This window comes from Crotalus tigris, unplaced genomic scaffold, assembly GCF_016545835.1.
Source record: "Crotalus tigris isolate CLP2741 ecotype Arizona unplaced genomic scaffold, ASM1654583v1 scf7180000017753.6788120, whole genome shotgun sequence".
Taxonomy (NCBI): domain Eukaryota; kingdom Metazoa; phylum Chordata; class Lepidosauria; order Squamata; family Viperidae; genus Crotalus; species Crotalus tigris.
This window is the reverse complement of record NW_024096615.1, coordinates 922592-936600: the sequence shown is the minus strand read 5'-3', so window position 1 is coordinate 936600 and position 14009 is coordinate 922592. Positions and strand designations below refer to the sequence as shown.

At 39.0% G+C, this 14009-nt stretch overlaps 1 protein-coding gene across 18 annotated transcripts in view; it reads right to left on the bottom strand.

Annotated features, from left to right (window-relative positions):
• INPP4A (inositol polyphosphate-4-phosphatase type I A) overlaps nucleotides 1-14009 on the bottom strand; it is a 191489-nt gene that overhangs the window by 90535 nt on the left and 86945 nt on the right. The window lies entirely within an intron of this gene.

Sequence of the window (14009 nt, the reverse complement as noted above, 5' to 3'; positions counted from 1 at the left end):
GACATATTAGGGCAGGGGTGTCAAACTGCCAGCCTGCAGGCCGGACGCGTCATCCCAAAACCACACCCACCCCATTGCTGGCAATGGAGAAAAAGCTCCGATACGTCACGTGATGTCACGTGACGTCGTGAGTTTGACATGCCTGTATTAGGGGCTGCCATGATGAACATGATCTTGTTTATCCTAGCTAGGGAATGAAAGTGAGTGGGAAGGCTGAAAGAGAGACCTTTTCTGTAATAGCGCCCTCTGTAAGGAACATACTGCATTTGAGGGACATTCGGAACTAACCCTTTTGGCTTTTTATAAGGCACTAAAAACATTTTTGTTTCAGCAGTTTTTGTTCTTTAGTGAGGAATGTGGGCATCATTTTAATTGATGTGGTTATGATTTAGTTGCAATGGTTTGTGATATTATTTATACAGCCCAGAATCATTTAAATTTGGAAGGTACATAGATATTGTTAAATAAATAAATGATATACATTTGTTTACAATATATAATGTGGTCCTTTTCAAAAACAACAACATTTATTCATTGTTGATAGTGCAAAAATAAGCTCTCTTTTCATATCTATCTTGACTCCTGCTGGTGTCATGAACACAAACCATGTAGTTTTCTTGGAAATGATGAGAATTAGTTGCTACTGTCTTCTTGTTTTGACCATCCAGTATAGGACTTCCTAATGGTCCCTTCTATCTCTATTTAGCTGGGTCCAACCTATTTATCTTCTCAAAATTAATCAAGAGACCAAACAGTATATCTACAACAGTTGATATGTAGCATTCACTATGAGCACAAACAGATTTAAAAGAATGAGATCTCTATTCCACAGGGTCTTCCTTCACTGCCAATTTATGCTATCCACTATGAAAACTATAGTCATGAAGTTTGCTATTCTAGGGAGCTTGAGGGTTCTGCAAATTATCTTAGCTGTTCCTAGCATTGTGCTTTTCTGGACAGAGAGCTTCGATGTTGTTCCTGGGATTTATTGGAGCCATTCTCCCATTTTAGAAATCACAGTTCCAAGTGATCCTACTATCACTGGGACCACTTTCTCTCTAGTTTGTCCTTCAGGCCCTGATATTTCTGCAGCTTTTTATACTCCTCCTTCCTGATGTTGCTTTCACTTGGCACCACTGCATCTTTCACCGAGACTAGAAAACTTTATTAAAACTTAGCTTTCATCAGTGACTGCTGACATTGTCAAAGTATAAGCCAGGATCTGGCAATGCTCATCTTTATAGTCTTTGAGAAGCTAGCAATTTGGACAATGAGCGTGTCATAGGTCTGTCCATCCCCTGCCCGTCCACAATTGGCTGCATTGATCCTGTTTCCATCGTTCAGGCTGACATCCGTTTGAATTTTACTCTCCCCATTTGCCCCGCCTGTCGAGAACATTCGTCTTGCGGTGCGTGATCATCTAATGTTGCCGCCTGACTGTTCTCCCCGCTAAATTGCCTGGATATGTCCTCCACATGCAGCGCCATTGTTCCAGCTCGTAATCTCTCCGCTGTGCCAGTATCATTGGTCATGTTAATTTGATGTCCTCTCCTGGAGTTTGTAAGTCCGGTCTGCTCTTCCATGCGTCCCATCAACGTAGTCCCCTGCCGCGCCAATATATCAGTTGGTGTGCGATCGTGGTCTTTCGCTCTCTTGTTTACATGGGAGAGAAGTGATCGCTGATTCATCCATTCTGGCCCTCTGCACGATGATTCATGTTGCCGCAACGGCTGGTAAGCCAGCAACAGTTTGATGTGTCGGTTAATAGCATGTTGATTAGATATCCAGGCTTCCTTCAGCAGGTGGCCGCCTTTCGTTGAGTCATGGGCAATGACTCTGGCCTCTGCAAAGTTGAATGTATGGTTATCCTCAACCATATGCATCCATACCTGGGATCGTTGTTCGTTGCACTTGATAGCCATGTTGTGCTCATGGACCCTTGTCTGGAGGCATTTTGTGATTTCTCCAATATAATTGCATGAACAGTCATTATAATTGATTTGGTAGACCACAGATGACATATCGTCTTCGGGTAGGGGTTCCTTGGGGCACATTATTCTTGTGCACAGGGTCTGGCTAGGTTTGTGTGCTACTTTAATGTTGTGAGTCAAGAGTATTCATGCAGCTGCCTCTGAAACTCCATTAACGTACGGAAGTGTCACCCAGGTGGTAGTCGTCGTTCTGTTGTCAACAAGCCGTGGTGCTCGTTGCCGGCAATAGCGTTGGATAAAGTCTGATGAATATCCATTTTGTATGTCTTCTGTTCTAACAAAGTCTGCTTGCTTGGTTTAGATGACAGATTCTATGTGGCTTAGGTCAATTCCATCCAAAGAGATTAGTAAAGGCTCTTTATACGATTGTACAGAGTTTGTGAGCATGACAGAAGAATTTTGGCTTATAGTTCTTTGTAGATACAGCTACTATGTTCTTTCTCTCTAACATATGATTCTATGGATTTCTTCCAAACTGGAAGATATAAGAAGCAACTTAAAGTTTGCTTTCACATTAATTTTTAAGTCTGAATGTAAGATTGGTAACACATAATGTGTTTTGCATATGTACTGCATATTTACTGGTGGATTTTTCTGTATTAATTTATTTTTAGAACCCTCTTGATAAAGGAACATTATTTCAAAATATTTTTAACTGGCACTTTAGAATCCCTCTTTTTTTTTTACCCCAGTTTTAGGGCTAATCTCTCCTTTTTATTCCCCTCTGGGGCACCTTCTGAGCAATGCCAACGAGTGTTGAAATAAGCAACATACTCTTTATTCCCAAGCCTATGCTATTTTGGGAACTTTTTAAATATTTGTCTTTTTTTCCTGATCCCCACCATATACCATATATAGGAGTGCTACTGAAGCTTTGCTTAAAGCATTGAAAAGCCCTTGTCAAACAAAAATTTTTTCTGACTAATTTGTCCCTTATTTAAAGCTTTACTCAGATAGGGTGCTCCTACATTCATTTTTACTGGAAGCAAGCAAGGCTTTTGTGACACACATATTATCTGACTAGCAAAACTATCTCTTGTATCCATGTATCTCTTGCTCAAATTAGCAAGTTTCACTCACACTTTCTCACATACATATACACAAACAAAGAAAGATGAAAAAATTCAGTATGTCCCACTCCAAAACTAAATAATACTCTCAGATGGGGTGGCATAAACATACTTCTCTCCTCACCTTCCCACCTCAGTTGTATAATCTTTCAGCTTGTGAAGAGACTCTGTGTCCCAAGCATGCTGGTCTCCTTGGTTAGACAATATACAGCTTTTTAATGCAAGGATATCAATCCCTTACAGTAAAAAGAAACCTTTTCTTCAAAAATACAACTCTCTGCTTTGGAACTATTTTGATTTTTTGGGTTATTTTTCTAGCAAGCTAAGATGTCATCCTGGCACACTAATGTTTACTCTAGTAATTGGTAAAGTAGCATGCATAGGAAGAGCAGAGGCTTCCTTCAGCAAGGACAGAAAAACACTGTCCTGTTTTAAGGGATTCATCTTGTTAAATCAACCAAGCAACAATTCCCATCATGCCACCAGCATCAAAATGAGATCTCTTAGTGGCAAGGATTTAGGTAATTTTATTCTACATTTCTAAAGATAATCTGAGATATCGAAAAACTCTCAGATTGTAGATGGCTGATTCAAATCTTTTGAAAATTCTAACTTTACTAGGACCACAATGTTAGTTATTTCAAATACTTTTAATTTTTCTGGTAATATTGTGAGTAGACACGGAAGGTCGTAGGTGAAATCAAGTTACTCACAATCCTTTCTTCAAGTTAAAATAAAACAGACAACAATTTATAAAATAAAACATGAATTTATTCAACATCTGTATGGCAACAGTGTTTCATCAGTTATAGCAAAAGTTGAGTTTCTTTTAAGTCACACTGGCTCCTTTGGATTTTATAGCCACATGGGCAGTAATGCCAAAGTGGTTTGCCACTGCCTTCCAGCATGCTCTTTTTGACTTCCTAGTTTAGCCCATAGTCCTGGTCTTTTAAGGTCAATTCCTATCGAAGGACCAAGGACCAATCCTGCTCAGGAGCCAAATCCAGACAAGGTAAATCAACTTAACTAAGCTGGACATGGGTCTGAACAGAAGGGGAGGCAAGTGCTGTACAGACTAGGTTTAACTTAGTATTTTAAAAACTGGGTCATAATGTTGAAATTAAAGCAAGTTATATAATTTGAATTGACTGATATAACCTTTTTCTCTAAGTGTTTTTTTATATAAAGAATTAGAATTAAAATATAATTTAGATGTGAGGTTTCTCTTTTCTTTAATTTTATGTTTTGTTTTGCTTTTTTCAGGGGAGGTGTCATTTTTCTTTTTCTCTTTTCTCCTCGTTGGTTTAGTATATGATTGTTTTCCTCTTTTTTTCCTCACTATTTATATGTTTGTATATAATACATTAGGTTTCTTCTTTTATAGTCTTTTATGCAATAGTAATATAGCTGTATTTAATTACAGAAAGAATGATAAGAATTAATGTTTATAAATAAATATTAGCTGCTAATATTTTTTAAAGTTAAATAAAATTATGCTTTATAAAACGTATTGGACAGATGTGAAGCCCTGCTGGAACAAATACTTAATAAAAGTACCTAATATAAATTAATATTATCCATATTACATATTTACATTCACACGTCTCTTCATATAATGCTATACTGACTTGTCATATTATCCTACAGCAGTGGTTCTCAACCTTTTTAATGCCACGACCCCCAACCGGTCATAAGTCGAGGACTACTCAACCGGTCGTAAGTTGAGGACTACTCAACTGGTGCAGTACCGTTTGCAGAATGGGACTTTTGGCGGGCTCAGCAGGGCAGAGACAGCCTGGACAATTCCTATTGGCTTTTGAAAGCCAATAGAATTAGACTCTATTCAAGAGAGTCTATTCTATTGGCTTTCAAAAGCCAACAGAATAAAAGGGAGTAGCACAGCTAAGGAAAAGGGGGAAAAAATGGCGGACTGCGTTGTTTGGCGACCCCCTTGAAATGGACGTTTGACCCCAAATGGGGTCCCGACCCACAGGTTGAGAACCACTGTCCTACAGTGACAGATTGCTGTGTTATATTAGATCTTTAATTCTTTTAACAATTTTTTCTTTTATCTTCCACTAGAGGTCTCCCACTTTGGCTGCAAGTGGGAATTTAACCTTATTTTATTTTTTAAAATTATATGGCCACCTATTTTAAACAAATAACTATGCCCAGCTAACAAACAGTGCACAGAAAACCCATTTTATATATCAAAATAGAAAACAAAATCATATTAAAATAATCATAATAAAAATGAAAGAAAGAAGTCAAACTCTTAACAAAGAAGGCATTCAAAATAAATTGCAATTGCAACAACATACAATAATATTTTCTTATTTTATCTTGGTGCTAAAGCCCTTCACATAGAAAAAATAATAGATCCAACCTTGATTTAAAATAATAGATCCAAGCTTGATTTAAAATATTCTACTCCTTTCTTCAGTTTATTTATTCAACCTTTCAGGCAGCATCAATTTTTAACATCCGTTTCATTTTGACCACAAGAGGAACAAAACAAACAGGAAAGGCTGTAGAAAGCTAACAAAGTAGATATTTTAAAATAGGAAGCAATGGATTTTCAAACTTTGCTCTGATATAGATTCTTTCTTCAGCAACTGTAAACTCTGTTATTCTACCATACAATAGTAGAAAGACATGGAGATTTTTTCATATCTCCAACTTACATGTAATTTTAAATAAGCATGTTGGGTTTCACCTTGATTTCCTAAATACTTGAAATGATCACTAAAGGCATATTCACCTATGCTGGCTCACTGCTCATAATTTGAAAATCCCTCAGGAAAATTGATAGGATATAATGGATTTTTTCTTTTTTCTTTTTTTTAATTTTAATTTTTCCTTTTTTTTCTTTACAAACAAACATAATACACAATACATATAATACACAATGCATTTTTTCTTTTCACTTAACAATACTATGTCCTATATCAGGGCTTTTCAACCTTTTTACCGATTCTAAATACTTTTAGGATATGGCAATATTCGAGTACCACCTAGCAAGGTGTCAAAAACTTGATGACCAAAAAAAAAAAAAAAAAACCTGTTCAAGTTGCAATTGCACTGAAATGACTTATAACCATTTTTCACACTTATGATCATTGCAGCATGCCCAGGATCATGTGATTTATATTTGGATGCTTGGCAACTGATTCATATTTATAATGGTCACAGTGTTCCAGGGTCATGTGATCCCTTTCTGCAACCTTTTGACAAGCAAAGTCAATGGCAGAACTGCTGGTGGCCAAGTGCTAAGGCGGGACTTCCTTTCCTCCCTCCCTTCCCTGCCTCCCTTTTTCTCATTTCCATCTCCTTCTGAAGGAAGAATTTGAAACCCCCCCCCCCATATTTTCCCTCTTCCATATATTGATCAAACAAGGAAAGGCTTCCAGAGACAGAAAAGACAAGCTGCTGAGTGAACTAGCTTAAAAAGGCACATTCCCCTTTAAGAATTAGCTACTGGCTAGAAAGGAAAGTAAGGAGCGCAGCCGGCACTTAAGGAACAAAAAAAAAATGTAAGTACTGGCTGCAGGCTAATGCAACCTCCCCAAATGGCTCCATTCATAAGTAAAGGAATGCTACAGGCAAAATCCATTCAGGAGAAAAATACTTCAAAATCCCTTGCAGCAAAACTTACAGCTAACAACAGCAGAGCAATAGAAGCTAAAACGAGACATCAGCCAAATAGAAATTGCCAAACACTCCTTAAGAACACAAAGCCCTCATTGCACAAATCCCAGAACTTCAAAGTCACAAAAGCACATAAGAGTCCTTCCACTCTTAGAAAAACAGATGCTTGATACAGAAGATGGGACTTTTATTTCTTCAAAGGCCATTCCAAGCAACAAAAATAGACTGACTGATTGAAAGGGAAGCGTGTTTATGGAAACCTTCCTAGTACAGGAAAAAACCTAGAATTAGTCTTAAAAGAGAAATCTAAAACTGTGTAATGGATTAAAAGGCAATACTGGATTTATGGACTGTTTTAAGGATTAAGATTTAGAGTTAGAAGCAAATATATATATATATATATATATATATATATATATATATATATATAGATATATATATATATATATATATATATATATATTAAAATCAATAAATAGTTGAACACCAAGAGAATAAAATTATAATTTTATTCTCTTGGTGTTCAACTATTATTGATTTTAATATGAACATACCCAAGAGTCATATTTTTACTTGCATAGCTGATATATATATATATATATATATATATATATATATATAATATATATACACACACACATATACATATATATAAATATATATATATATATTATATATATATATATATATATATATATATAATATATACACATATAGGTCTTTGGTTGTTCGGGTTTTCTCCCGCGTAAAATTGGAAGTGTCTTGGCAACGTTTCGACGAAGTCACATTCGTCATCTTCAGGCTGGTGTTTTTAGCTTCTTGCTTTGAGCAGCAATGTGTGGTTTTAGCTGTTTCTTCCTTTTAACTGCCAGTGAGGGTATGAACTGATTGGATGGGAGCTTGGCTGTGTTCTGATTGGGTGGAGGTGTGTTCTGAATGGTTAGGGGCTTGGCTGTGCTCTGATTGGCTGGGGGAGTGTTCTGTTTGGTTGTGCTCAGGTTAGTCTGAGTTGCAGAGGGGTTTAAGATTTTGGGGTTAGGGAGTCGTTTGTCAATAAGGGCAGGTTTCCAAATGGCTGGTAGGCGGGAGGTATCATCTCGCTTGTTCATGCTGTGTGGGCGTTTTTCTATCTCGATGGCTTCTCTGATTATTCTGTTATTAAAATGTTCACTTTTGGCAATGGTTCTGGTATTTTTAAAGTCAATTTCATGTCCTGTGGCTTTAAGGTGTTGGACCAGGGAAGATGTTGGTTCCTCTTTTTTGACTGAGTTCTTATGTTCTTCAATGCGTGCACTTATTCTTCTGTTGGTTTGTCCGATGTATGTGGTGGGACAAGTGGTGCATGGGATTTCGTATACTCCTTGATTTTCTAATTCAATTTTATCTTTGGGGTTTCTAAGGATGGTGGATATTTTTCTGTTTGTGCAGAATGCTGTTTTGATGTTGTGTTTATGGAGGATCTTACTGATTCTGTCTGTGGTGCCTTTTATGTATGGGAGGAGGGCTTTGCCGTTTTCTTGTTCTTTGTCTTGGATTTTAGTGGGGGTTTCTTTTTGGATTAGGTTTGTAATCTTATTTCTATGGAATCCATTGGATGTTAGTACATTGGTGAGAGTGTGTAGTTCGGGTTTTAGGTGTTGTTCGTCAGCTAAGCGTTTTGTTCTGGAGATGAGTGTCTTGGCTACAGAGTTGATCTGTGCTGGGTGGTGGTGTGAGAGAGCGTGCAGATAGCGGTTTGTGTGTGTTTTCTTCTGGTAGATGGTGTGTCCTAGGGAGCCATTGGATTTCTTGTAGACTAAGACATCCAGGAAGGGAAGTTGGTTGTTAGCTTCTGTTTCCATGGTGAACTGTATTTTGGGGTGTAGGCTGTTGAGGTGTGTGAGGAAGTTGTCCAGTTTTTCTTTCCCATGTGGCCAGATTATGAAGGTGTCGTCTACGTATCTGAGCCAGAGTTTGGGTTTGTGATCCGATTTTTCTAGAGCTTGGGTTTCAAAGTGTTCCATGTAGAGGTTGGCAATGACAGGTGAGAGGGGTGATCCCATGGGTGCTCCTTCTGTTTGTTTGTATTTTTGTCCATTATAGATGAAGTATGTGTTGGATAGGCAGTGGTTGGTCAGATCTAAGATGTGTTTGGGGGGGTTATATTTGTTTTGGATAGCTGTCAAGGCTTCTTTGATAGGCACTTGGGTGAAGAGGGATATGACATCGAAGCTCACTAGTAGGTCGCTGGGCTGTAAGTTTTGTTTCTTTATGATCTCTATAAACTGGAATGAGTTTTTTACGTGTGAGGTGATGGATTCTGCATAGGGCTGTAGTTGTTTGGTGAGAAATTTGGCTAGGTTTTGTAGAGGTGAGCCTATGGAGCTGACTATAGGTCTGAGTGGGGTTCCTTCTTTGTGTATCTTGGGGAGACCATAGAGTTTAGGGCATCTGGATGATTTCTCTCTGGGAATGATTCTTTGCTGGATCTCTTCGCTAATGGGGGAGGCTTTTATCTTGGTTCTGGTGGTTTTTTCCAGGTAGGTGGTGGGATCTGTATTTAGGGGTTTGTATGTGGAGTCTTGGAGTAGGTTGGTTAATTTGGTTTGGTAGTCAGATGTGTTCATAACCACCGTGGCGTTGCCCTTGTCTGCTGGTAGGATTATTATGCTGGTGTCTTCTTTCAGGTTATGTAGTGCTGTCTGTTCCTCTTTGGGTAAGTTGCTTTTGGGTGGCTTGCTGGTGCAGAGGATGTTGGTGATTTTGAGTCTGATTTTGTTAGCGTCATCGGGGTTGATTTTGGTCAGGCTGGTTTCAACTCCACATATAATGGTTTCAGTGGGGATGTGTTTGGGAGCGACTGCAAAGTTGAATCCTTTGGAAAGGACATTGGTTTCGGCTTTGGTGAGGATCCTATCTGAGATGTTATGCACTGTTTGTTTCATGTGTGGCTGTGAGGGAGGAGGGGTTTGTTTCTGGCGTTCTTGTAGTCTTCGGAGTTTGTTGGTGTGTGTATCTGTCTTGAGGGTGGTCTGTGTTTCGGCTCTCCAGACGGCGAGTTGTTTGGATTTGTCCCAAAGTGCGGGGTGGATCTTGTTGCTGAGTTTGAGGTGGAGTGTGAGGAGATCTTTGTTAATTCGGTCTAGGAGGAATCTTTTTGTGTGAAGTTCATTTCTGATTAGGGCCAATTCTGTTCTTTTCAGGATCCGTTTGGTGGCTGCAGAGTTGGAGTGGAATTTCAGTTGGAAACATGTGGGGATTAGATTTTGATCTCGGCAGTTACGTAGGAATGCGAGGTCACATAAAATGGAAGCTCTTTGGACTTCAAGTTTTTCATAGGTCCTGGTCAGATGGTGGATTTCCTCCCCGTAGAGGTTCGATATTTGTTTTCTGAGGTTTTCGCGGGTATTTGTATATAGGTCTTTGGTTGTTCGGGTTTTCTCCCGCGTAAAATTGGAAGTGTCTTGGCAACGTTTCGACGAAGTCACATTCGTCATCTTCAGGCTGGTGTTTTTAGCTTCTTGCTTTGAGCAGCAATGTGTGGTTTTAGCTGTTTCTTCCTTTTAACTGCCAGTGAGGGTATGAACTGATTGGATGGGAGCTTGGCTGTGTTCTGATTGGGTGGAGGTGTGTTCTGAATGGTTAGGGGCTTGGCTGTGCTCTGATTGGCTGGGGGAGTGTTCTGTTTGGTTGTGCTCAGGTTAGTCTGAGTTGCAGAGGGGTTTAAGATTTTGGGGTTAGGGAGTCGTTTGTCAATAAGGGCAGGTTTCCAAATGGCTGGTAGGCGGGAGGTATCATCTCGCTTGTTCATTCAGAACACACCTCCACCCAATCAGAACACAGCCAAGCTCCCATCCAATCAGTTCATACCCTCACTGGCAGTTAAAAGGAAGAAACAGCTAAAACCACACATTGCTGCTCAAAGCAAGAAGCTAAAAACACCAGCCTGAAGATGACGAATGTGACTTCGTCGAAACGTTGCCAAGACACTTCCAATTTTACGCGGGAGAAAACCCGAACAACCAAAGACCTATATACAAATACCCGCGAAAACCTCAGAAAACAAATATACACATATACATATACACATACATACATACATATATATACATACATACATACATACATACATACATACATACATATATATATATATATATACACACATACACACAGAATAAATGATGCGCGATCACCGGGAGAGTTAAAAGTAAAAATACTTTATTAAAAGTATTTCACTATATTAAAAAGGTGCCAAGCTTTCGTTGGGAAAACTCCCCAACATCTTCAGGGCTGAGAGATCGTTTTGACAAGGTGCTCCAACGTCTATATCATCTCCCTCTGTCACGGAGTCTTCCCTGTTCATCCTCCCTCGTCGATCAATAATCAAGTCAAATCCCTCCCGTCTCTGCAAGTGAAAGTCTGATGATGTTAGGACATACTCTCCGCTCATGTTACTTTCCCTTTTATCAAGCAAGCGGGTCATCATTTCATGTTTTCTCTCCCCTCCCGCATGGGATATTCCCCTTTATTATCATGAGTAGTGCTAAACCTAGGGGTTTTTTTAATCAAATTGCTCCAAGGTCATTATTGTTATTTCCTTCAGTCAAAGTGGGTGCGGGCTTCCCTTGATGTTGTTGGGAGGTGCCTGGGTCGTCTATGCGGAGAGTTCTCTCCCTCCTCCCTTCCTCCATCGGTGGAGGGCTCATTTTCACGTGTGATCATTCTTGACAGGGAGGAGGTATAGCTCTTGGTCTATAACGTTTGTGGTATAAAGGGTGATGGTTTGAGTCCCATTTCCGTAGTGCTTGTTGTGCTGGGTGTAGATCAATGTGATGATTAATTGAGTTGTCATTCGAGAACCAGGCTTCCTTCAGTAGGCGGCCTCCCTTCGTGGCATCAGTGGCTACGACAAGGGTGTTATTAAAGTTATAGATGTTGGAGCATACCATACCCATATGGTAATTATACATGCAAACGAGAGTGGAGATGGGAGCCCACGGCAGAGAAAAGGTGTTAGATTACAGCCGGTAGAGCCCCGCCCCCACTTTGGAATACACGATGACATCGTGCTGGGTCCCCCCGCTGCGACGAGAACCATTGCCACCAGGAGAAAGAGGAACATGAGCTTGCAAATAATCCCGGAAGTCAACAATGAAGAAGTAAACAGAACAGCTCGAGAGAGCGACGAGAGGGAGCATTGCGCTGTTTACTCTCACTGCTTATCAGCTGATCAACCAGGGCCGGCAGCGCGATCTAGGAGCCGCGCGCGGACAGCTACGGAACCCATTTGAAGCACCTTGTCAAAACGATCTCTCAGCCCTGAAGATGTTGGGGAGTTTTCCCAACGAAAGCTTGGTACCTTTTTAATATAGTGAAATACTTTTAATAAAGTATTTTTTACTTTTAACTCTCCTGGTGATCGCGCATCATTTATTCTGTTTATAATTATGCCCGGGAGTCGCATTTTTACATATATACACACACACACTCACACACACACACACATACATATTTGTTTTCTAAGGTTTTCGCCGGTATTTGTATGTAGGTCTTTGGTTATTCGGTTTTTGTCCCGCGTCAAATTGGAAGTGTCTTGGTGATGTTTTGACGAAGTCTCATTCGTCATCTTCAGGCTGGTGTTTTCGGCTCCTAGAAGCACAAAGCCGAAAACACCAGCCTGAAGATGACGAATGAGACTTCATCGAAACGTCGCCAAGATACTTCCAATTTGACGTGGGAAAAACCCCGAATAACCACACACACACACACACACATATATGTGTGATTATTAGAATAGATATTTTAAACAGATTAAGAATGTATTGGATTGTATTTATGTAGCGTTTGGGAAATATATGAAAATCATTATGTACCGGAATTGAAAAAATGATGACTGTTTAGATTGGGATGCTTTTAATAATTTATGGAATGTTTTAAATTACTAGGATGGATTTCTTGTATGACAACAAAGATATGATAAGGCATGATAAGTAATTGGAGAAAATTTGAATTTTGTTTAATGAATTTGAATGAATTAAGGTTTAATATTATCTCGTTATTTTAAAGAGATGGACTGACTTTGGGATTACATATATAAAGGGCTGATCTATATTTTATTGCTATTAGGATATCTATTGTGTAGTGGAAGAAGAAATAAATGAGATGGTGATAAAATGAGGGATGTGAGAGATTAAGAATTAGAATTGATAATTAATTGTTTTAAATTTAAACTATTGTAATTGTAAACAGATAAAGTTATAATACAGGTTTAATAGTGATAGAAATTTAAAATTTCCGGTTCACGGAGTCACTAGTCGCATGGGGAGACTTCTCACCTCGTCGACTAGGTTTCCCTCCGTCGGTGGACCCTTATATGGGTCCAAAGTCACCCTGGAGGGTGCAACTTCTGTCGAGGAGGCTGCGGTCCGGCTACGGAAGAGCGGCGGCTCCTCCAGCTGTCCAGACAAAACTCTGAGGACCGACGAAGATCGGCCATGAAAATGGCTGATCGCCCTGCCGCTTCAGACCGTAAGTTGAACAACATCTAAGCTTTTACTGCCCCGGTGAATCCGGGTGAGAATTTTTTTTATTTTTCTCTCTTTTTCGTTTATTTTTTCGATTGTGTGCCTGTAAAGAGCTTTTGAAATTATTTCCCTGCTTGGAAAGGTGGCTTCTGCTTTTTTATGGGAACAAAGGCATTTCATAAACACTGAAAGGCTATAATCTATTTTTATTGGGACACTAAAAAGGAAAAAAAAGGAAAAAGTTTCTCTCTCCTTTCTTTTTAAGAAATTTACTATTTCTAGTTTTTTATATATATATATACATGACCTTAAAAGACAGGGGGAAAAAAGAGTTGATTTTGGAAAGGACTTTCTTAAGTTACTGAGGACATCTAGAGATAAAAATTTAATTTTGCAACTTTGCTTATTTTTTCTTATGAACTTTAAAGCACTAAAGATAAGCCCTGCACCTGTGAAGCTGTGGGGGTGGATGTTTCTACATTAAACAAAGCTTCTACAAAAAAGAAAAAGAGATCTCCTTTTAAGCTTTAATATTAAAATGGAGAAACCTCAGACACAACTGAATTGTGCACTTATATTGGAAAAGATTTATGAGACCACTGCAGAAATTTGTGCTACATTTAAAAACTGTACTTTAGAATTAAGAGCTAGAGACTCTACTATATTTGCCCAAACTGATGTCCAGGTTACAACTGATTATGACATAAATCAAAATGTGCCAGAAGAGGAATTTACAGAGATAGAAGTGGAATTTATTTCATCTGACAATCCCTTCTCCAGCAACTTAGAGAACC